Source organism: Lepidothrix coronata, unplaced genomic scaffold (assembly GCF_001604755.1).
Source record: "Lepidothrix coronata isolate B3197 unplaced genomic scaffold, Lepidothrix_coronata-1.0 Scaffold14, whole genome shotgun sequence".
Classification (NCBI taxonomy): domain Eukaryota; kingdom Metazoa; phylum Chordata; class Aves; order Passeriformes; family Pipridae; genus Lepidothrix; species Lepidothrix coronata.
Window position 1 is genome coordinate 3,473,960 of NW_016690194.1, and position 24,546 is coordinate 3,498,505.

The 24,546-nt window shown below is 39.5% G+C and overlaps 1 protein-coding gene across 3 annotated transcripts in view; it reads left to right on the plus strand.

Annotated features, from left to right (window-relative positions):
- The window catches only part of TLE4 (transducin like enhancer of split 4), a 100,663-nt gene that overhangs the window by 61,068 nt on the left and 15,049 nt on the right, over window positions 1-24,546 (plus strand). The window lies entirely within an intron of this gene.

The window sequence follows — 24,546 nt, forward strand, 5'->3', positions numbered from 1 at the left end:
ATGTGCTGCCTTTCTTTTAGGGGTTGTTTGTTTGTGTTTGTTTTGGTTTTTTGGTTCTTTTCTTCACCTGATTTTTAAATTGTTTGGGGCAGAGACTATGACTATAGTAAGACTTGCCAGCTTGGTGAAAACTTTGTTCATTTTGATGACAGAGGTTACTGTTTCAGGAGCAACAAGTGCCAAAAATTTAAAACCACAGTCTTGTCGCAGGAATAAAACAGCTAATCTGGGATTCCTCTGCGAAAAAGTACAGACTTTCAAATGAAAATATCTGAAATAATTTATCGAATGCAGCTTTGGGGTGAATTTCAGGCCAACATGCTGGTGAATTCAGAGAAAGAAGTCTGTCAGGACAAATTGATGTGAATTTAGAAATAAGATTACTTTTGCCTTAATCTGTGTGAAAGCTAATAATTCATGTGTAGGAGATACAGGAAAAGTGGATGGGTGAGATTCCCCCATTCCATTTGCATTTGTGGTAGCCTGTGCTCCAGTGCTTCACAAGCTATTAGCCACTATTAGTTGTTTAGACCTCTGTTCATTTAGTTGTGAGTAAGCTGCTTACTCCTGAAGCTGTAAGTAACCTAATACTTAAAAAAGAGTTGGTGAGTGTAATGCTTCTGGAAAGTACTAGATAGTTTAAAATAAAAATGCGCAACGTATACTATGTAAGACTTTTGGATACTATCTCATGTAATTACATTTCTAGCTTTGTTCTTCTGCTGATAGAGGAATACCACGTAAACTACTGTGATGTATTGCTGTGAACTTTGTCCTATTTGTCAGGTTTCTTTTAAATGTGACTTCCTCTAGTGGCTTGAGTGTCTGCCAGATGTCTTTGTATTCACTATGTATTTAATGAGACAAAGAAACATAGTTACGTGTTACAAACTTAAAGAAATTTGCAGAATTTATTTCCTAATAATTTTGTTATTTTGCCACTTAATTACCATTCAGCTGAAAAGCGCTTCACAGGCTTGTTAAAATCCAGACATTTCACACTCATGCCACAGATTCTGTTTGTACCTTTCTTTATCTGTTTGGAAACAAGGCATTACATGTGTTTTGCTTTCTGTAATGATGAAGTGGTAGTTTTAAGCAGAGCATATTTGAACTACACTGCTCTACAAGAGTTGTGTTTTTGATCTTCATGGGTGTTTGGGGGATAGCATTACCAAATAATAATAAGTAACTTCTGTTGGCTTGTGATACAGTAATTTTTTCAGTATTAATTGATATCTGCCTCTGGGCCTGTAAGCTGTGCCGAATGTAACAGGTGCCCTAATTCCAGAAAATGTGTTGTAATTGTTTGTTTGTGGAACAGATGAATAAATATCTGTGGGGTATAGCTGGTCCTCAGGTGGTGAATGTGAGTGGATTAATGATGTGATTGGGTGAGACATGCTTGTTTGTTGCAGTCTGGTCCAGTAACTGTATGCTGAAGCAGAACAAATATTAATTAGCAGAGTCCTGTTTGTTGTCTCAGTCTATCTTATGGAGCAGATTTTTTGGCACTGCTTTTTTTTCTTAATAACCTTTTCATGGTTAGACTCGTAGTATGTCATTCAAGCCCTGTGTTTTTAACAGACTTTTAGAACATGAAACTGAACCTCAGGTATATATATCCCTGCTGTGTTTTTTAATTCTTTTCTCCCCCCACCCCAAATGAGTTTTACATTTCTTTAATTCATACAGTGTCACATCTTAAGGCTTTTTCATGAGGACATCTGGGAATTTTAATTTAGTGTAGGGAATTCATATTCATATGAAAGTAACCGCGCGTACTCTGGTATCAAAGAATTAGCTGCTTCTGCCATTTTTGGTGGCTTTACCTCTTTTACTCAATAGCTGTCCTCTGATCTTGCATCCTTTTGCCAGTTACCACAGGTTGATTCTAATTCAGTGGTGTGCCCACATTTGGTAAAATTCCTGTAGTGCTTTTCACTATCAAGCTTTTATTTTGCCACTTGGTGATTTAAGGTAACTCAAGTATTCTCTCTCCAGATTCTCTCTTCACCCAGAAGGTAAACACGCACATGGGCCGTAATTTCTAACCTGAGCAGTCAGGTCTAATTATTTCCATGGCAACAGACTGTGATGTTGATAACACAGGATTATGATTTCACATCATAGAGTAGGAAGAGGAAGTTTGCTGGAATGAGGAGGTGGGTGGAAAGGTCTCCAGTGCAAAGGCTTTGACAGTATAATAGTTGGAGGAAAAGAAGTAAAGGGAGGGAGTTAATTTGTTTATTATATCTTTTGAAGTTCTTCTCACTGTGTGTTAATAAAAGCATACTTTGGATGCTGGCATTCATGTCTTACACCAGTTTACTTATGGTGAATGAGTCTGGAATGAAGAACACATTTGCAGGTCAAGTTACATAGGTGTTAGTCGTATAATGCGAGAAAATAAACACCAATTTTTGTTAAAGCAAAGCAATTTTTGTTAAAGCACAGACTAGGTGGCACTTAGCATTTTGGAGTTGTCTTTAAAACCCTTAGGTCCAAAGTAACTTGAAACATTCCTTATTTTTATGCAAATTAGTGGAGTCACTGGGCATGCAGATTATCTGCTAAAGGGAGGGAAAGAGTGTACTGATTACCTTCTGGATTCTACCACATGGATGACATGCGTTGGAAATTTCTGTCATATCACTGAATGTCACTGAATGCTAGTGGTATGTTAGTACTTACATTAATATTTGTATTGCTCTTCTTGTTTCTTCCCTGGCAGAGAGAGAGAAGCACATTCCTAGTCCAAATGTTGTCAGTCTCCTTAGGTTGATTTTAGAAGAATGTGGAGGGAAATGAGTAGTCTGATACAAGTTATTGTGCAAGATTATTGAGTGCAACATGAAATACAAAGTTTTAGTTGTGCTTTGAGGGAAGAAGCAATTAGGCCAGCCATCAGGAATTGACCATTGAAGGGAGTTTGTAGGAAAGTTGAACTGTTTCCTGCCTCTCTTTAGTACAGCTCTGAGTTGAATAATTAATTAAATATTGAAAGCTCGATTAACCTATTCTGCATAGCAATTTCAGAAGTTTTGTATTTGCTTAAGCGACATTTGGCCTTTTGAAGAAAAAAAAATTGGAAATGCTAATGTTTTTCAGCCAACTAAGGGAAGAAAATAAAAGTGTCTCCATAGCAACAAAGCTTCTTTCTAGATGGTTTCCTAAAATATGCCTGAACCAGAAGCAGATGTCTGGTTTGAGAATCTCCCCTCCTTCAGTGTAAACAAATAACTTCTAGACAGGTGTTGGAAATAATATGGAAATCCTATTAAGGGGCCCTGAGTTCCTGTCAGTCAGGAAACCCCTGCCACAAAAGGGTTGGTCGTCTGAATAAAGGAGACAGAGTAAATTCTCGTTAGGCTTTAGCTTTTCCCAGGAAATTATTGTCTCCGCATGCTCTTTCTCCTGCAAGCCTGAATGCAAGCTGTTTCTTCTACTGATCCCCTCTGTCACCCTCGCTTTCTCCCTCTCTTCTCTTGCTCGATATCAGTGGTGGCTGTTGCTGCTTGGAGTGTTGTGTCGGCTGCGTTTTTAACCCCTGTTCCCTCCTGCTCCCTGTCTGCAGCCCTGCCTTGGCTGGTGAGAGGGCAGCCAGAGGAGATGCTTGATGCCAGCCTGGAGTGAGGAGAGGAGGGGAAGTTGTTTGTTTACATTTACAGATGATATTGTGGTAAAGATTTTGACGTGGCTGGCTTGATGGTGCCACGTGTTGGGGTTCAAAATAAGAGTGTGTTTTTTCTTATGATGTGTCTAGGAAGTTGGTGGGATGCCTATTTTTAATGTTCTTTTGACATTATTGAGAAAACTTGCTGTCAGTAGTCTTATTAGTCTAGTGTGACACTTTTGTTGCCTTTGCACTTGCTGGTGTCACTTTTGTCCCCAAACACAGCTGTGCTGAGCCCTGCACTACCACAGCCAGGGGACCAGCTTACCTGTGGCCTGCGAGTGAAAAGTTCCAACACACAGCAGGTGGGAGCAGTTGCTGAGGATTTGCTTTCCGGAGTCTCTAGGCTGGAAGCAGAGACCATGTGCATGTCTCCCAGCTTCCTGTATCTACTTTCCTTGGCATGCCAGACGTGCATAGTGATGCTCTTAATAACACTCAGAGGGTTAAATGTGGATAAACACAAAACAAGGCTTCTGAAAAGACTGAAGATTATCATACAGCATTTCTCGGACTATAGCCCCCAAGACGCACTTCATAAAGCCAATAAAGCGCACGCTGGTGGTCTCCTGTTGCCCTGGCAACAGACCACAGGGCACCCTGTGTGTGAAATGCATGAAAGTCTGTGAATTAATCTTTTTTAGTTTGTTCTTTCCTTGGTACCAGTGGGGCTGCGCTGCCTGGTAGCAGCAGGGCCAGAGCTGGAGGGATACCCCAGGGATGTCCCATGCTCCTGGCAGAGGGGGTGAAGCCAGGTCCCTCTCAGCAGTGCTTCACACAGTGGAGGGCCTTGGCCTGATGTTGGTCTCAGTGGAATGCTCTAAGCTTGCTTTTGGATGTAGGGGAGAGAAGAAATTAAAAAATATTTTCCTAAATTGAGGTGTTGTTTGGCTTGTCAGGCTTTCATGAAAAAAATAGTCGGAGAGGAAAACTGAAGCACTGGTTTCCACACTGTGTTTTACTGGAGTCCACCACTCCTGTGCTTCACTCTCACGAGACTGTAGTGGAAACAGAAGTTGAAGGGTAACAGGTCTCACACAAATCATAAAATGGAGAGGCATAGCAAAAATCAGCAGTGTGACAGCTGACCCAGCAAGAGGCCCAGCCACAACTATGCTTGTGAGATGCAAAACCCGGGGGATGGTATTTTCCACTGCCTCCTGGAACAATTACTGAGAGCACTAACACTAACACGGGGATTGTTGGCTTCCTGCCAGGGCCCTGGCAGGTGCCAGGTGTTCTCTCCCCTGACCTACTGCCAGCTGCATCCCTGCTGTGGTGCACCAGGGTGCAGGTTTCATGTCTGACTCCAGGAGCTGTGCTGACCACTGGTTGCCAGTGCAGGGCTTGCCCCAGCTCTCCACCAAGTCTCAGGAAGGACTGTAGGGGGAACACTGTGTCTGTTGTATCATCAGTGAATGCTGGATGTAATCAGTGTCTTAAAGAAGTGTTGAAAGTGAAAATGCCACTTTAATCTGCTAATTGTATTAAAAGGACAGCAGATTGCTCTGTATCACTTTTTTTTGATCTGCAAGCTTATCAAAGACTGACAGGGTGCTTTTAAGTGAGGTATAGCAGCCAGTCAAACACTACTTGTTTGCATACGAATATTAGCAGGCACAGCTGCACCTCTGTTTTTCTGCCTCTTGAGAGGCAATGAATGCAGCTGTGGGAGTGTTCTTAATGCATACTTATGAGTAAGTTGGGTGGAGGGGTGGGAGAAGGAAAAAGATTTCAACATGGTTTGTTCCTTTTTTCATTAACTGGGTGAGCTGTATATTGTAGATTCTTTATACAGAGAAGCTGGCATATTTCAAGGCACTGTATCATTTGAAAGAGGGCATACAGTATTTTCTTTCCTATATTAATCTTGACAGATCAAAATAAATAATAACATTGATTTTGCTGGTTGAGACCTATTTGGTCAGACTGGCATGCTCTGCAGAGGTGCAGTGCTGGAATATGCAGGAATAAGAATGCTGGAATAAGAACAGCCAGGAGAGGTGTCTCCCAATTGCAGCTACCCCCAGAAGGGTTGTCTGCAGGGCTGTGTGGTTTGTGTTTGGCACAGAACACATGCAGCATAAAACTTACCAGCTACAGCAACATATTTCTCACTCCTTTGCTCATTTTATTTTATTAACGAAGTGGCCAGACTATATAGAACTATATAGAACGCAACTATGGTTGCGTTGAGTTGAAATGCCAGTGCTGATCTAAATGATATAAAGCCTTGCTTTGTCATCTTAGAACACTAGACATTAGGAAATCATTGTATCTGACTTGCAGTAATTATAGCTATGTGCTTATATTTCTTATTTCTTCCTAATATCTTTACTGAAGCCATATCTGTTCATGCTGTACTTCTGTCCCACCTCTCTATTTCTTTTAAAAATACCAAATGGCAATTTATTTTAGCCCTTGAAGAAATTAATGTTTTGGTTTTCCTCCCCTGCTTTGAGAAAAGAGTTTCATACAATGACCTGCAAGTATTATTTTGTAATGAACCTTGCTGTCCCATACTGCAAAATATGAAAATAATTCAGTATCTGAATAATTTTAAAAGAATCCCTTTAAATAAATTACAATAAATCCTGTGGGGTGAGAGAAACCCTTTTTCTGCCATTTCCTTGAAGTATGGTATCTTTCTAAGTGCCCTGTCAGTATGCATAATTGGCATTAGAGTAGCAAAGGTACCCTGCCTTAAGCATGAAGGCAGCTAGTCCGGGATCAGTTCAGCGCCTTTAGAAAAAGCACTGTATGCTTACCATCTAGGTAGCCTAAAAGCCTTATATCACACTGCAGATGTTTGAAAGCAATTAAGTTATTTAGTCTGTAGGACTCTTGTGTGCTTCATGAAGGTTTTCTGGTAATAGTATTACTTTCAACTGTGGCAAAGACTGGAGGTGCCATTTTTGGACCCTTCTTCCTGCTTCGGGGGATGAAGAAGAGGAGGCACCATCAAAGATTGTGATGTTGTCTCTTTTCCCTGTTCTTTTTAGAGTATATAGCATCAGACTGTGCAGGTTTTTCGCAGTTCTTCTGTGCAAATTGCAACCCTTTTGATATCAAATGTTTTCTGTGCTACAGCACTCCTCTGTTGTGCCTTTCTTCTCCATGGACCCTAAACCATTTTGTAAATCCTGCTAATGACTGTAACAGTCCTGCTATACTTGCAACTTAGTATTGCAAGTACCAATAACCTCATTTAAAATAGTAAATGTAACTGAAGTTTCCCACCGAGTAGGGCTAACTAATAGTGAGTACTAACAGCTGAGGCCATCACAGTGATGGAGCTTCTGCTGTTTAATAGACAAGTGTTTCATGATTGTTCTGGGCAGAAAGAGGAAGAAAACTTTATTCGATAGAAGAAGTCTCTTCATGTTGACAATGCACAACAGCAGAGATTCCTACAGTGCAAAGCCGCCTGTTTTGCAAACAAAGTATGTCACAGATTCTAATTATAAAAACAAAAACATGTTCTTTAATTTGATATACAGACAGATTTTCTCTTACTATTTTTCTGAGTCTTAAAACTGCCAGAAATTCTCTCTGGAATACTAGTTATTCAGTGTGCATAACTGTTACCATAGATGTCAAAAATAAAATATTCATAAGTGTATTTGATATTGTGTTCTGGCTCAAGATATGTGTCTGTCCAACACTGCACTGTGATATATATGTAAACTGGTCTTAGGAAAACATTTCTTCATAAGGAGGGTTGTTCTTGCCAATAGTAAGATTATATCAAAACAAGCACCATTTGTTACCTAATTTGCCTGTTTTCTTAACATTTAACTGAAAGTTTAAATGTGTTAATGTAATGATATGTTTGTGAAAAAAGCCAACAAAAATGGGGAGACAGGCATCTGGAGGTGGCGGTTTCCCATACTAAAGAGGCAACTGAAAACATCTAATGGTCAGAACTTGATTCTATGCAGTAACACTAGTTTGCCCTGCTTTTTGAAAGTGTAAACATGAACTCTGGTGAAACTTATGGAGAAAGGCTCGTGAACATTCGCCTTGTGTCTGCAGAGAAAGAAACGCTGAAGTGGGTGATGAGGAAGAGATCAAATGAGTGTGGGGGGCAGTGGAGAGGGAGAGATTTGTGGGAATAAATTCATGTTTCCTCTCTGCATCCACCTGACTACTTTGCTTCTTTTTACCCACATTTTACATGTTCTCCGGAGAGAACTGTTTTACAATTCACATGAAAAAAAAGAGGAAGAAAAATTGTAGGCAGCAGCCTTGATTATGCGTAGAGCTCAAGCTGCTAGTAAACTGATGCATGCCTGGTGCTTGTATGTTAAAAGGTGTGTGCTCTCTGTACAGTGACACCAAAAGCAAGATGTAGGAAGGCATTAATCCTCTAAACATTAATGCTTTTCAAGATCACAGATTATTGCCCTCTGTTGTGTCAGAATGAGTGTTTCCTTTTCTCCTGTAGGACATCTGGTGGTTCCTCAGAAATGTTTGAGGAGCCAGCGTTTAGGGGTTTAAGGAGAAGGCCTTGAATAATTCACACAACAAATGATTAGGCTAGCACTTGTCTATCTAACTGAATTATTCTGCATGTTTGCTGAAGCAGTTAAGCAGCAGAACAGCATTTCCTTCTCAGAAGGGTTTACAGTGGTAGTATTGACCCACCTAGTTATTGGGTTTCAGCCTTTTGTTGACACTGTTGTAAATGAAAGCAGCCTGGACAGGCACTGAGCAGCTGGGCTGAATAATTCTGAAGGATTCATGCTTGTTGCTGTTACCCCCAGTGTTTGTAGTGGGTTGTTTGCTTTGACTTTTGTTGAACTGTTGACAAAAGCATTAGATACAAATGGGAACAAATAAAGTAGTGAGATGCCAGGAGGACTTGGCAAAAATGGTGGTTTTCATTCCAGCTTAAATGGGGAATGTTTACACTTGTCTGGATGGGAAAAGGAAGGTGTATTCAGTATTTATGTGTTTTTCCCTCCCCCTTCCCTTCCTTTCCTTACTGCTAAATATGTTTTGGCAAACAGGTGAGTAAAAACAGAGCAGAGGAATTTTTACCATTGCCTTAACTTTGGCACTATGTTTTTGAAGCTCTTTCTGACTGTGGATGTCTTGCTGGGCAAATCCAGTTCCTGAAGTGAAAGGATTAAGTATAAAAAGCAAAGGGGGGGAAAAAAAAAGTGAGAAAAGGAAGGGGGGTATAGAAAGAGTAGAGTTGAGAAAAGAGGGGATTAAATACAACTGTATACACTAAGTAGTATAGCCAGCAAAATTGAAGTCATTTACCGGAACGCTTTTAATTTGGTTTAAACAAAATACTCTTTTGTATATTCAAATGGAGAGTAGCTCAGCTGTTGTGAAGCCAGAAAATTAATGGTATTTTTAGTGAAATAGCAAAAGCATGTCAACAACATAGCTGTGGATGATAATGTTGGCATTTTATTCATAAGGAATTATCAGTGCAGGTTACTGGACAACATAGTGTGACTGGAATGATTGAGCACAGGGGGGAAGCGGTTGTCCTTCTGTAAGATGATTTCATTTTGCATTAGTCCTTCAGGAAAAGAAGAAAGAGACAGAAAGGAAGTATTAAAAATATGTGTCTAAGATGCTTATCCTTGTGGTTTCTGGCTTCTGGAGACTAACCTTTTTACCTATGTCTGACTCACAGTGTTCCAGCTGTTCTTCTTTTCAGGTCTGTCATAAGGGATGGCAGAGAATAAAGGCAGGAGAATAGCATCACATTAGGATACTTCTGCTGAAAAGGGAGTTTTGGCCCTGGAGGAACTTCAAGTTTGCTCTAGCCATCTCTGCCTCTTGAGTTTTGTGCCTGAACGTTGTTTGCTTGGGACTGTTAATGTATTTAATGTATAGTGAAATGTGGTTATGTTGGTAGTTGTGGAGGAAGTTAGTGTATGATCTGGAAGGTCTTACTGCTTGGCAGGAGAGATGCTTTGTATTTGTTATTCTGATTATAGTTTTCTTGTAGAAATCAACTTTAGTGTTGTGCAAGTCAACTGGAAAGTGGCAAATAAAGTTCACGGGGTGAAGACACCACTGTGATGAAAGGAGATACACTGTTTTGCTTTGCTGTCTGAAGGCATACAAAGGTGTTTCTTGCCTCTGCTGTGACGTGCACCTGGTGGTATGTGAGGTACCTGTAGGGTTTTGGAGCACCAAAGTTGTCATATGCAGGTACTTTTGTTGCCTGCCCCCATGCAGCTTCAAGTTTTCCTAAAACCAAACAGCATAGTAGCAAGGTAATCATGGCATTTACGGACTCAATTTGAGCAATCATCCATGAGTATTTTCATTATCCCCCTTTGTTATGGTTGCCATATTGTTCCTACTGTCTTCGTAATAAGAAAACAAGAGAAACACAAAAAGAGGTAGGGAAGAAATTGCCTTTTACTGCTGCCATTGCTGTTTCTTGTAACATGTAGCATGTTTGTTGTGCCAAACCACAGCCCTGTGGATGTCAGTAAGAAGTGTTTTGCCCAGGTGTTAAATACTGTGGGATCAGGGCCTGAATATGTTATTAATCCTACAAATATTAAAACAGAGGGTAGAAATACCAAGCTATTTCTAGTGAACATATGTTGGGAGTGATGTTACTGTAAATATCAGCTTGTGCATAATGAATCTCCAGTTATTTTTGTCTCCCTCTTTAGGGAATACTGTGAGCAATTCTAAAGGGGACTAAACAAATTATCATACAAATTTCAACCTTAAATGAAGGAAAAATGGGGAATTTCTGAGAAGTCAATCAAAACAAATATATTCCATAATCATGTTTGAACAGCATTTGGAAAATCCGGTTTTGGATCATCTAAATTGAGTGAGAATTTGGAAAAAACTAACTGATGGATGTTCTGTGACATTGCCTGGATGCTTGTTAATCAAGCTTGGATAGTTTTGTGTTTTCATGTGAAGTGCACTTTCCCCTGTACTTAGAGCTACAGAGTTAGCTCTTTAGGCAAGTCTGCTTTGCTTGAAGACCTCTAAGCAGGGCCCCAAGTACCTGGACTTTCAGGAAACAAAGACCTGGAAGCAGGAAAGCTTCTGGAATAAATTTGCATTAGAGTAACGATAGTTTTGAGTGATTACAGAAGCAAGAAGAGAGAGAAATGATGTACTACCATAGGCTGAGATTGGACTGGACTCACCCAAATCACAGAGTGATTATGCATCACGGGGCAAACTTTTTTTGCATTGTCTGGTGTCAGATAATAAGCAAATGGAGTGCTAAACTGGCTAATTAGGAAGAAGAGTGGATATGGGAAAGAACATTCAATAGTAGGAAACCATAAAATAGTAAGACAGAACTAAAAGTATGACAGAGATATAAAGCCCTAAATCAGCAGTGCACATCCTTCAGCACAGAGGTTCTTTACTGGCGACTTGCCATGAACGAGTGGGCTGCACCTGTTTTGCATATAACTTACATTGGATTTGAATCAGATAAGCACACACCCTCTTTTTTTTGTCATATTTGTGGAGTGCTTTAAGTGCAAACACTGTGTAGCACAAAGCACTTGGTGGGTTATAGTAAAAGGAATGATGATGCAAAGACTGTCCCTGCATTTCTGAAATGAGCAAGGTTTATCTGACATCTGTCTGCCTTTGAGAAAGCCTTACACATTCTGAAGTACAGGTTTGAGTTTATTAGGCAGCTGCAAGTTTGGCTTTGTATACATTTTAAATAATAAGGTTATTTGAGAGAAAAATAATTTCAAAGACAAACTTGCAGATAGCACATTTCCTGGTTAATTCTGTTACCTGTGGGTAATTAAAAAGCAACAGCATTAAAGGTTATTTGAGAAAAAAATAATTTCAAAGACAAACTTGCAGATAGCACATTTCCTGTTTAATTCTGTTACCTGTGGGTAATTAAAAAGCAATAGCATTAACCACCAGCAGCATTTTCTTCCTGAAACTTTGTTCAGAGTATTTAGTTACATCTCAAATATAGTGGCTTTAGGTTCTCATGAGTTTGGCCGATGAGAGTTTTACATACAATGCAAAAATGTTTCCTCTTTTACATGTCTCATGTCTCTGTGATACAGATTTATGCAAACTAAGAATGAACTAAAGTTATTATCTGTATAGTTTCTGGAGTTTAGTATGAATACTCTGTTACAGGAGTCAGATTGCTCTAATGTTCTAGTTGCGTTTTTGCTGATACAAGGAATACTGATTATTCTTCCCTCATTTTCCCATTTTAGTCTATGATATGTAATAGATCTGTTTTGGTGATACTGGAGTACTTCCAAATCTTCAATACATTAATCTTTACAACAACCCGTAAGGGAAAGAAACTGAGGCATGAAGAGGCTTAACTGACTTCACATGATCAGATGAAAGAGCAGACTACTAAACTATATTTCCAAAATATAAACATAGTTTGCACCCTCCCCAGTTTTAGGTTTTTTTGTGCAGGCATCAATGTTACTTTGTTACCAAAAATGGTCAAAACCTCCTTAACGCCAATGTAGCATTAAGAAGCAGGCATTCTTTATTTGGCACCAGATGCATAAGGGGATATTTTCTCTAAAATACTATGTATGCAGAGTACAGAAAAAGCTCCTGTTCATATACTGTAGCTTACATACATATTCATTGATTTTCACAGAAGATACATACACATGATAATCATTTCCCCGATGTTATCAACGTATTTCCCCTCCCATTGGCACATGTTCTTCTGTCCCGAGGGTCCCTCTGGTGGTCATAGACCCTGAAGTTACAGCTTGATGAACTGGTATTTACTTCCCAAATATGAAGCTGAGTTGACATACCTAGACTGCTTCGATATTTTGTGCATCTTCTTGGTTAAACATAGTTTTTCCATAGGCTAGTGGTTTTGCAAAATAAGCATTGTTTTAACACCAGCTGAGCAAACAGTTCTTCATCTGGCCACAACTTAGTGATCTATTTTTACCTAATTCATCTTTTTGAAACCTCACAGTGGATTTGAGTCCCATTCTTGGCAAGTGCATGCATGCTTCTAGTTTGCTCACTCAATCCTTTTGAACTTCTTCCAGTTTCAGTTGACTATCTAATCTCTGTATGTTTTTTCAGAAGACAAGTTTTTGTTGAATTTACATCATTCTTTCTGGCTCGATTACATTGCTTTTGTGTTTTTGGTATGACTCCTTCAGTACCAGCCTGGATTGTACAAGTAGCAGAATCAGCAGAAGCTCACTGCACTGTCACGGCAAGGGGCACTTGTATTTGATTATGTTACCTATGGCAGGCTAATCGGCCATCACGCAGCATATGCCACACAATGCCACAAAACACCCCATCAGAACTCTAGGGCTGATGTTAACTTGTCTTAGAACAAGGTCTTAGGACCACACCACCCACCAGCAGTGCAACTTTAGACATCCCAGCACTGTTCCTGAGCTGTTCCCCATTGTGTTAGTTCCAGCCCAGGGCTCTGCCACCTTCTGTACATGGACCAAGATTGTTCATCCGCAGATCATGATTTTTGGCACAGTGCTCCACTGCCATCTAGCAAGGTGTGCAGCATGGGCTGCTGCACAGCTGAAGGACTCTTCCAGGCTTCCTCCAGTGCTAGTGCAGAGGGATCAGCCCCAAAAGTGGATGTGGGAATGTGATTTTTGTCAGTAGTGAAAGTGCCCTATGGGGAGAGCGTGTTAGGCAAGGAAAAAGGATTTCCATCTGTGGACTGGAACCTTGAATATAATTGTGCCTGGTGTGAAAGAGCTTGTTGCACTTTCTCACTGTAAGGGCTCCATTTGGTGCTCCAGGTGTCTTTAAATGGAAATTTACATTTACTGTCAGAACTAAAGTCTATGCACAGTGAAAATTCTAATGGTCTTACTAGTCACAACAAATAAAAGCTTTTTCTTCACCTCCAACCCTATAATATAATGGGCAGGGAAGGTTAGTGAAATGAAGGGGGACAGACTGGACAGGTACAGAATCTGTCCCCATCTTAGCAGGAAACGGTAGTGAAGACCCGCTTAAAAATTCAAGATTTTCTGTCTTAAGGCAGGATTTAGCTCATTACTGAGAGTAAGCAAAGTACCACTACAAGGAAACTCAAGCAGCCCAGATGTTGGTCACTGAATTTCACGGCCAGTCTTCGCGAATGAAGATTAGGGAAAGGTCTCCACCCACATTTGTTACAAGCGCACTGGTGATACAGGGCTTTGCAAATGCGGGTAAGGCCTTCAAGCCTGCGCAGTGGATTTTTTAGGTGAGAGACTGTGCGGTGAACTAAGCCCACCCTTTAATCCTGAGGTTCATCTGCCGGGGCCGAGCAAGCTCGGACGGTGGCAGCAAGGTCCTCAGGACGTAGGTTTGTTTAGAGTGACCTTCTCTTAGATGGATGGCCTTACAGGGCTGACGAGCTCCATCTGCCCGGGTTTAGAGTTGTCCTTCTCTTCAGTGTGTTCCGGGGCTCCCCCTCAACTCCCACAATGGTACTGTCCGCACAGGCGAAGCTCCCATTCTCTCGCTCCTTTCCGCGCCCAGGGTCGGGCCCCAGCACCCGAGGCCGGGCCGTCGCGCATGCGCCCGGGGCCGGCCGGGCCCGCGCCGACGCCTGGTCACTGAATAGTTGTGTGACTTACAACTCAGCCTCTTAAGTTCTGAAGACTTGCTGGCAGTGCTTTGTGTAAAGCCCCCACTCACTCTTCAAATCTGAAGAGGGTGTGTGGAGATCATCACTGTAGTCAAGCCTTGCATTAGGAAACACTTTACTAGCTGTTGTTACTAGTCCCTCAAAAAGGAACGATCTTAGCAAGCTGTTAAGGAGAAGAAATTCAGTCACGGACTGTTGTCATTTGAGATTTAATAACCATTCCCAACTGAGAAACCCATTTTACAAGTTATTCCGTGCAACCATCCCAGCTTCTTTTTTGCCTTCTTACCTGGGTCAGTCTTTACAACTAAAATAATTCTGAACTGTGCGTAAGATCAAGCTGCTTGCTTAGGTGTCCTTTAAAATGTGGGTGTTGTTTTTTGTTGTACTCCAGAGCAAGTCCAAAAATGCTTGTCTTCACTTTTGCACTCAGTGAACTGTTCCTAGAGGAAATTATCTGTATCGAAGGAGGCTTTGGGGGCTTTCCCTTAACCCTGTGACTGCTGCTTTTATAGTGTTAGTTGGGTCTTTGATCTCCATACTCTTGATTGGCTCACAGCAAGATTATTTACAGTCAACAGGAAAAGTACCTTGAACTTGTCATTTTGATAAACTTGATACTTGTCAGCTTCTCTAGAGTGATTCCACATGAAATAAACATATTTCATTTTGTTTTATAAATAAATTTTTTAAATGGTTTCCTGCAACCTTGATGAAGTATCAGCTTCTTAGCAGATCTAAATGCACACCATAGGTATTGTTTGGAAACAGGCTTGTGTTCTTTAAAATGTACTTAATTCTGGATTAGAGAGCATAAGATTTTTTTTTTTTTGTCTCCTGTTTCCACCAGCTCATTTCTAAAGTATTTAAAATAAAGTGCCTGAGCATGTATGGTATTTAAAAAACCTTTCACATGATGTTTTTAAAACAAATAAATTTCAGCATTAAAATGTTAGTAATTCAGCAAAGGAAAATTCAACTCAGGATTGTATAGCTGTAATGATAATGTATGATATCCATCTTCTTTGAGAATTATTGTATCAGTAGAGTTGAACCTAGTGAATTACGTAATTTAGGAACATTTACCAGAATGCTGTTTAAGAGGTACTACTGTAGTCTTCCCTTAAAAGCAAATGGAAAGATGTATCGTATTATGAAGTACTTAGAGAGAACAGTCTTCAGAAATTATCTGAACTAATTTGACTAGAACAGAAGGTCATGTGTGTGCATGCCAAGTTATCACACTAAACTACTTGGCAGAGTGCAGGAGGAGTACAAGAGGGAGATTTTTGTTTCCCTTCCTCTCTAACCTGAATTAAAAATGTATTGGCTACTCATTGCTAACATCAGAACATTTCCAGCTAGCCTGAAGTTAGTATTTGAGTGTGCTTTTAACATTTAAAACTTTTAACAGCATGATCTGTCTCATATAAATAATGAAAGTCCCAGAGAAGTAAAAGCTACTGCTACTTCTCTTGGCAAACATCTACAATGTTCAGGAGTTGTAATGCATCTTAAAATCTGGCAGAAAGAACCATGTGTTTTATTTTTTCAATTTTCAAAGTAGGTGTTGTACTTACAATGTACTATTATATACTGATGTAACTGCTTTAAGGCTGAGTGCAGAATCTGTGTTCCCACCACTCCTCCATCCATTCCACTTAGCAGAGTCATTGATTTGAAGAATGAGACTGGGGACAATTATTTTTGCAGCATGCTGAGGTCCAGATTCAGGGTAGTGCGCAGTAGGCATCTAGAATTCACACTGATTTCTTTTTCTGCCTTGTGACTTCCCTGAGATCAAAGTGTGTACCTCAAATCTGGCATCTGCTCAAGTGCTTTCCTGAATAGGAAATGGGATAATTTCCTGAACAAGGGTCTGGGGAACACAAGTAAGTGAGTGTAGATGAAGTGAGGCAGATATAATGGGCTAGGATGTTATTTGGGCAGAGAGAACAGTAGTGCTCAAAGATTTCTTTATGGAAGGTATTTTTTATAGATAGTCGAGAGGATGTCTTGCTTTGGCATGACGTAGAATCTGCAAATATTTAATAACACCTAGTCATGTTTTCTTCACCTGCCCAATTAAGAGATTGGTTAGATAATGAATTCTGTTTTCAACGCCTGTGGCTTCTTAAATCGTGTAGGGTATTAAAAAAGCATAGAATAGAGTCTTCAGAAGCCACACAATCTAATGGGGAAGAGATGACTGAATTGCTAGTCTCTTGCTTAATACCTGAGAAAATCATGTGAACATGTTTGTGCTGACAGAAGCAGTCAGGATGTGGAGTGAGTGTTTCTACTGAATTTCAGGGGGCTTTTTGTAATCATGGTAGACTTTTGAAGGCTATCTTTTTTTCCCATCACTTTTCTACTGATTGAGTCAGGAACAAATAGGATTAAAAATAGGGGGGAGGGAGATAACTAATCAGAAAGTGTAGAAAGAGATCATTAGTTCTATCTGTGAAATATTCAGTTAAAACAATACTTTGCTTTGTCTTCTTGTCATCTCCTAGGTCATCTCTGCCGCAAAACAACAATGAAATTCTTTAGAGACAAACAGACAGAAGGGAAGAAAATGAAAGTGTTTTCCCCCAAGGGGTTGATACATATGGATAGATTAGAAAGGAACAAAAATGTGAAAACTCAAAACTGATACCTTTGCTATGAATATAGCCTTTGTTAGGTATAACCAAATCTCAGAATGTGGGACACTGGGGCACAGTACGTGATTTAAGGCAGCTAAATTGAGTGTCTCATGGGACTGTCTTCAGACGTGATCTCTGTGGTTTTAAAGCACAAGTAGAAGGCTCATTAGTGCTAGATTAGATCCTTCTGGTGTAAATGAAGAATTAGAAAGGGAATGTAAATCCCAGGAGGAAGTTGTTAGGACCTGTCACATGGAAACTGAATCCACTTAAATATCCCTGGAGAAGACAACACTTAAAACCTGACCATTTCTGCTTTAATGTGGAAAATCTAGAGGGTGTAGATGTGTGTATTTTTTACCTCCTAACCTCTGTTGCTGGTACTGAAGAGATTTTTATAGCCCTTGTGGCTTGAGATGCTAGAGGAAAGTGTTTGTGTTCAGCTTGGCTCAGTGCCTCCATTTTAATCACTATGCAAGGTGAAAGGACAACAGTTTTACTGTGGTGCTTGGTCTGAAAAGAGGACCCTAAGCAAAACCCGGTTATTCTTCAGGGGATTTCCTGATTCTTGCATTTATTCTTTAACAAAGTATAAAGTGTACTGACACAGGCCTTTGATGGCTATCATAAAACACTCCCTCTTTAGTGTTTTTTTAGTATTCTGAAAACTAACCAAGGATCCTTGTGTATTCTGTTTAAATGCAGTTGTGAAAATGTAATTAGTGTTAATATTCTGGAGATATGTTAGATGCTGGGAATTATCTGTGCATGTATATCACTGGCTTTTGAAGAACACCCATGGAGTGCTACTGCTTTTCATTGCCTTGTGGCATGCCACTGAAAAAAAGCCCATAATGCAGACTGGTGGTTTTCCTGCTCTCTCCCTTTCATGGTGGTGAACCCACAATTAAATTGCTGCATTGAATGCTCCAACTGGTTGAGCTTTTCCCCTTATGCTCTGATTACATGCTTTCCCTACTCTTTCTCCCTAGATAACTGCCAATACTCTCTATTCTCTGTGTTTCAGTTTTGCTAGAACTGCTCAAACTGTTTCAGGTCTCTGCTGAAGGAAATAGCGTGAAAAACCAGTAATTAGAACCCCAAATAAATATTTGAGGAGAGTAGAGCTGTAGTTTCACATTTCCTTGGCACTGCTTGTTTCCTCAGGTTTCTAATGGTATTCACTCTGAATTCTTTTGAATCTCTGTAACTTCATGATCTTTGATCCCTCCATTTCAGTGTGCCTGATTTTGACAAAAGTAGCATTTAAGGGTTTGTACACTGTCATGGCCAACATGCAGGTTTGTCCCTGATTTTCACACTTACTTTCTAAAATGCCAGCAGCATGTTTTTCTCCAGTAGCATTTCCAGGCTTGTGATGTTGGAGCACTTACCTTTTCTGAGATCATTAGGGATGGTATGGTATTCCTCTGCAGCCTGCATCTGACCTGGGGCAAACCCACTGTATTGCCTATACTAATTGCAGTTTGTACCTCTGATGCCTTCTTGCAAATTTTTTTGCTCCTTCCAAATTACCTTCTCTGCTGAGTGCTGAAACCTGTGGTCTTATTCTGGGGTCTATTCAAAGGGGAGGAGATAGAATCACAGAGTGGTGAATGGAGAGAATAGATCAGGTGAATTACTCTGTAGTTTAAAGAGGAGGATGTTTGACAACGCCCAGGTTTGTTACCATCAATTAAATTCAATATTTATGAGTAGGCAGATGTGGAGAGCAGCCTTGATGGTAAATGTAATCTGTGAACTTTGAAGTTTCTGTAAACCTATCAGGAGTGTTTAACACTTTTTCCTGCCCATCTGTTTCTTTTTCTTTTGTTCCCTGCTGAAACCATGTCCTTTGTTCAAGCTCTCTTGCTTACCAAAGGGCCCTTGTTACATTTGCCACATTCGATTTCACTATCTTCCTATGCCTCCGCTAGGATATACTTTAAGCTAAACCTGGCTTTCCTTTTTGCCTCACAACTGTGTTCTTCTACTTCTTCACTGCTTGTACTTAAGCTGCATTGGTTCTTCTCTCCATCCTTTGAACCTCACAGTGTCAGTAGTGATTAAGCCTTAGGTGTGTTATTCCTTCAGCCATTGATTAGTGGAGAAGCTGCATTTTAAAGGATTTATTGCAAAAATCCATCTGTGAAAGGCTAGCCAGTAGCCCTCACCATTGCTTTAAACACCTAACTTTCTTATCACCACCATGCACCTGTACACCAGGAGGGGCTGGAAAAACATCATCACATGCTGATAGGATTATTCTTCAAAATTACTAGGTATCTTCAACTGCTGCTGTGTGGCCCTCTCAGCTTTTCCAGCAAATTGATAAGTGTATGTTGAAATATGACTGGAATTAATGTATACAACCGTAGTAGTTTATTGTTCATTTTATTACCCGTTTCATTACACCTAGACTTTGATGCTTTTAATTATCTTAGATTAAATACTCCAGTGGTACCACCAGGGCAAGCAGATTACAAGTGTTAACAGCTACATGGATATTTTTGTAGAAATTGCATATCCCTATACATAATGTACATATATATCTGTACTTCTGTTCATGTAAAACTTCTGAGAACACGTGGGTTTTGAAGACTGCTGAGCCTACACATTCTCTTTATTCCAGACTACTTTATAGCCTTCTCATTGCTCTTGTAGGCAGCACCACACATCTAGACTTTGATGTTTTTCATGACACTCTTATCCTCTAATTAACTTCATTAATTTTGCAATTAGTGAAGTTAATTAGTGGGTAAAAATGCTGTATGAAACTTCAAAGTTTCCATTTTAATCATAGTTTGTATTAAAAATAATTATCCCATGCTTGATTACTAAACTCAATTCAGTTAGCTCAGACTGTGTCATGTGATATTAAAACCAGCTTTGTTCTGTATCTTTCCCAGCTAGTTAGTAGTGTTTTTCACTAACAATAACTGAGGCTTTGTCTGATTTCTGAAAATGCAGCTACAGAGAAAAAGCGGTGAATGAGACAAAAAAGAAAAAAAAATTGATCATGATATGACTGAGTGGAAGTTGGGTTTCAGTTTGGGTAAGTGGAGAAACAAGTTGGAAAAGGGAGAGATGAAAATATTAAAAAAGTCTGCCATGACAAGTTATATATATGGGATCAATACTTGACTAGCAACTTCCTCTCCTTTGATGAATCATTTTAGAAGATTTGTGCTCTGAGTTGTACTGCCTGACTGTGTCAGCCTGATCACTGTCTACTATGGATACCAAAGATAAAGGCATGGTAAGGAAAATCCGCTTACCTAAGTGAGGATAGCAAAGAGGACATGTAGAAAATCTAAAGCAAAGAGCACAAAATCCGTGAGGCTGGAATAGATAGTGGGATGTAGTAATAACAATAATAATAATAATTTAATAATAATGATAACAACAAAAAGTGTAGTAGCAGTAATTGTGGGGGACCTGAGGAGCCACAGTCACTATGCAAGCATTCCATAGTGTCTGTAGATCAGTCCACAGCATTTCACACCACCTCCCTCATTTTAACCAAAGTAATGTGCCCATTCATACAGGTATATGTAAATGAATTCATTCTTTGAGGCAGATGAGTGTTGTCTTAGAGCCATGTAGAAGGCCTGTGGTAGCTCTTGGTTGCAGTTTTCTCCCTGAGCAGTGCATGGTCTCTGTGGACTGTGCTGGACTGCCCCTTTTTCTTATTCCATGTCCTTTCACCTGTATGATGAGATGTCTCCCACCTCATACCATTCGTAGCTGACTAGAGAAGTCTTCATCTTAACCTTCGGGTGTCAGAAATCTCATCCTGAATTTCTCTATTTCTTTTTCTTTTTTTTCCTTGTGCTTCCAATGTAAGCATAGACATTGTCTTAGACTGCTTAGTGCTCCAAGACCAAACATAAGTGGGGTGGCTGAGTACAAGCTCGTGTACTGGTACTTCCATCTAAAACACTGGCATCACCCAACAGAGCAGCGTTACTGCCTAGTCGTTTCCCTGTGATGCATATTGTATCAATTTTTATAGTTCTTTTATACTTTCAACAGACTTTGTAACAGCAGTAATGTCATTCACATAATTATACCATAATTGACCTTGGCATTGAGCATCCTTGGCTTTTACTGCTGTTTGCTTAATACTTCAGTATGGTCAATTATCTTGTAATTCCCACTTTGTTGGGAATTATTGTTTTAATTATTCCACTCCAAATACATCATTTTGGCATAGTAGTAAGAGTACACATGGGAATGGTCATATTCGTGAATGGTTTAAAGAGTTACCATCTTAAACACGTGGGAAGGCTTTTCATCCTGTTATCTCTAGTCATTACTTTTAACACTGATTTAAATTATTACTTAGTCTGCTCAGGCCAGGTCTTCATCTAGAGGAATCAGCATACGGGGAGTTGGGGCTTGTTTGAGAGCACTTGTATGGCTGTGCAGTCTGACAGCACTGATTTCTGCCATGTTACAGTGTGAGCCATCTATGTTGATGCAATTAACTTCCAGTGGAACCTGGGGCTAAAACAGGGACTGTTTTTTCCCTTAGCAATTTGAACTATTAATTATCCCAAATAGACAGCATGCTGGAGAGAATTTTACTGCTGCGTAAGAGGCTTGCATGGCTTTTTTGATACTTATTTAATTTGCACCTGTATGGCACTGGTACTCCACCAGGAGCAGTGTCCTGCCAGTGTTGGAGAGAAAACAGTGATCCTTGTGGCAGGAGATTGTTTCAGTTAGCAGTGCGCTCAGCACTGCCCAAAACAAAGACTGAAGCATAGCATAGCATAGCTTTACAGCCTAGTGCAAAAAATACTGTGGGTCCAGCACTGGAAACACACTCTTCCACTTCTTAAGCAAATTATTTGAACACAGCAACGTGCTCAACCTATCCATAAATATGTATGTTCAGTTGTTTTTTGTCAGCATTTTGTGTTGTATTTAACATGAATAAAAATGTTCTACCTAAGCAGAATAAGAAAAACCTGTATATTTTGCTCAAACACAACTAAATGTAACCTACTTTCACCAAAGAGTATTTTTCCGATGTCTGATCTAATTATTATATGCGAGCAAACTCAGCATTATTTAGTAGGAAAATGCTACTCTTTCAGTAGATTAACACATTTTATTAAAGAAAACAGCAGTGTGAAAAGACTTTATTTCTCTATAAATTTTAGTAGTTACTAAAACAAAGGTTCTGGCCCATTAAGTTACAGTCTCCCAAGTTATAGTGCTGAATCACTTAATTTCTCTAAGTAGCCATCCTATTCCTGCCTCTTAAAGACAGCTGTTAGGAGAGCACTGATGTTTTAATCAAGGAACAGGGCAGAATCTGTCAGCTAAACAATTTGCTTTGATGGAGGTTTTCTTTCACAGTCTGCAAATGTAAGGGCCTCTCTTGGAACGTGTGGGCCTGCACACTCAGTAACCAAGGTGTAGGTGTGTACAGGATTATATACAAGAATCTGATGTCAGTGGAAACCATGAGGACATTGTTACATCCTGGTATTTATCAATGAGGATAGATCCTTACAAATGTTTATAGACTGAAGAGCTGTTACGAACAATGGAGGGAACTCAGTACAGGTAACAGTGTTGTCCCTTGCGCAGTGAAAATAAGTAGGCATTACGTCCATGGGAACATCTACAACATAGCTCATTGGCTATGTGTATGACATGTCTTTATTACTTAGCATAAGAGGTAAATTTAGATCTGTCAACACCATTACCAGAGATCTCATAAAGTCATTGATCTTTATGTGGCAGGTGCATTTCATGTTGAAAGAAAAAGAAGGTAGTGCTGCAGAGGTATTGATAGGCTGGCTTCATGCAAGGAAAAGGGGGTGACAGTTAAAACTGGGAATATTTAGATTTTTTCTTTATTAATTGACTCTTGAGGCAAAATAATGTTAGTCCTAGTACACTGGCCTAATTTCAGGTTGGGAAATGAGGTTCTGCCTGCTGCCAATAGGTGAGTTGCCTCCATTTGTCTGCTAATGTCAGGTGACATGCTGCAGGAGGATTTTTTCATATTTGTATCGGGTTTGATCCATCTTTAAAGCAATAGAAGCCTTAAGCAACATGCATTACCCCAATGCCCAATGTGGTGCTCGTCCTTTATATGCTAATGTTAATTAGCTACTTTATCTTTCTAGTAGGGAACTTTAATTTATTACTTTATTAAGCAGTGAAATCAAAGATTGAAATGGTATCTATAGCACATAGCTAACCAGATTGTGAAAAATGAAATTATATGGTTTCAAATTTATGAAAATAAGTATTTCTGTTTAAGTAAGTGCAGTAGTTTAATTCTTTAGACAACACTCTGATTTGTAGTTTATTGGTGATTATTTTTCTTAGTTTTAAAACAAATTGCTTTCCGTAGGGTGAAGTTGAAAAATAATGAATTGAATTCACATTACAAGCTACTGTCTCCCAAATTGTAAATGAATATAAATGTAATAGGAGCATGCTATTAAAGTCTTTTGCAAAAGGCTATGCTATATCGTTGCAGTAAACAAATATGTTTTTAAAGTCATCAGTTCATTTAATGTTTCTTCTTGGACTTTATTTTAAGGGCTTCTGTACCTACTGCCACTGTTGTCTCTAAATGTCTGAACATGTGTTGTCACTTCAGAGCAAAAAATAATTTTGTTACTTTTTGTCATTTACTATAATAATTGATTAATAATCTGCTTCAAAATTATAAGTATTTTAAGATGTATTTGCTCCTTTTCAACTTATTTTATACTGTCAGGGAGAGAGAGAGAGGGAGGCAAGAAGATACAAAAATGGGAAAGGCACAAGCAGTGTTCAGCACTAACTTTGTTCTAAAATTTTTATTTCCACTCAGTGTTCTTAGAGAGTAATTCACGATTGACAGTCAAAAATGTGGAAGATTTTTGCAAATTCCACCACTCATTAATCTGAGATGCTGTTGATATGAACTGGAAATTTTAGAAAAATTGAGTGTTGCAGTAGGGAGAAATATTCTCTCACATGACTTGGGCAATAAGGACAGCTTAATTTCCGTGGTTAAGTGTTCTAAATCCTTACCAGAAGCTTGTGATGTAATAAGGAAAAGAAGAAATTTTGTCATAGTGATGGAGCAGAAGTTACTCAGTTTAAGTGCTGATTTCTTGGTTTATGTTCGTGTTCATAATTGTAAAATAAACCAAGGAAGATGTGCACTGAGAGCCCCAAAACAAAACAGCTGTGTAGTACAGTTTTATGTGGAACAACAGCTGTCTGTAGTGTATGGAGGGAGAACTCCCAAACCAGTGTTTCTGGATGAATGGGAGGATCTAAAATCCATCAGTAAGGACTTCTTTAGCTGTTGTTCCTCCCCACCCCATTATATAAGGAGGATAGTGATGGAAACAGTCAGCAGGGTTTCAGCTGACAATTATTTTCATCTTCATTGCTGTCATTTCAATTTCTGAAAAAAGCCTGAACACATCCTTACTTATGTATGTTCAACCACTGACTTCAGTGTGAGATAAAGTTTAGTGCATGCTTAAATGCTCTCTTGAACTACAGCCGAAAGATACTGCTGCTGCTAAAATCAGTCCCAGAGGGAACTTTGCATCTTTCATTGTTTTCTTTTTTGTATACCAAGATACAGGCTC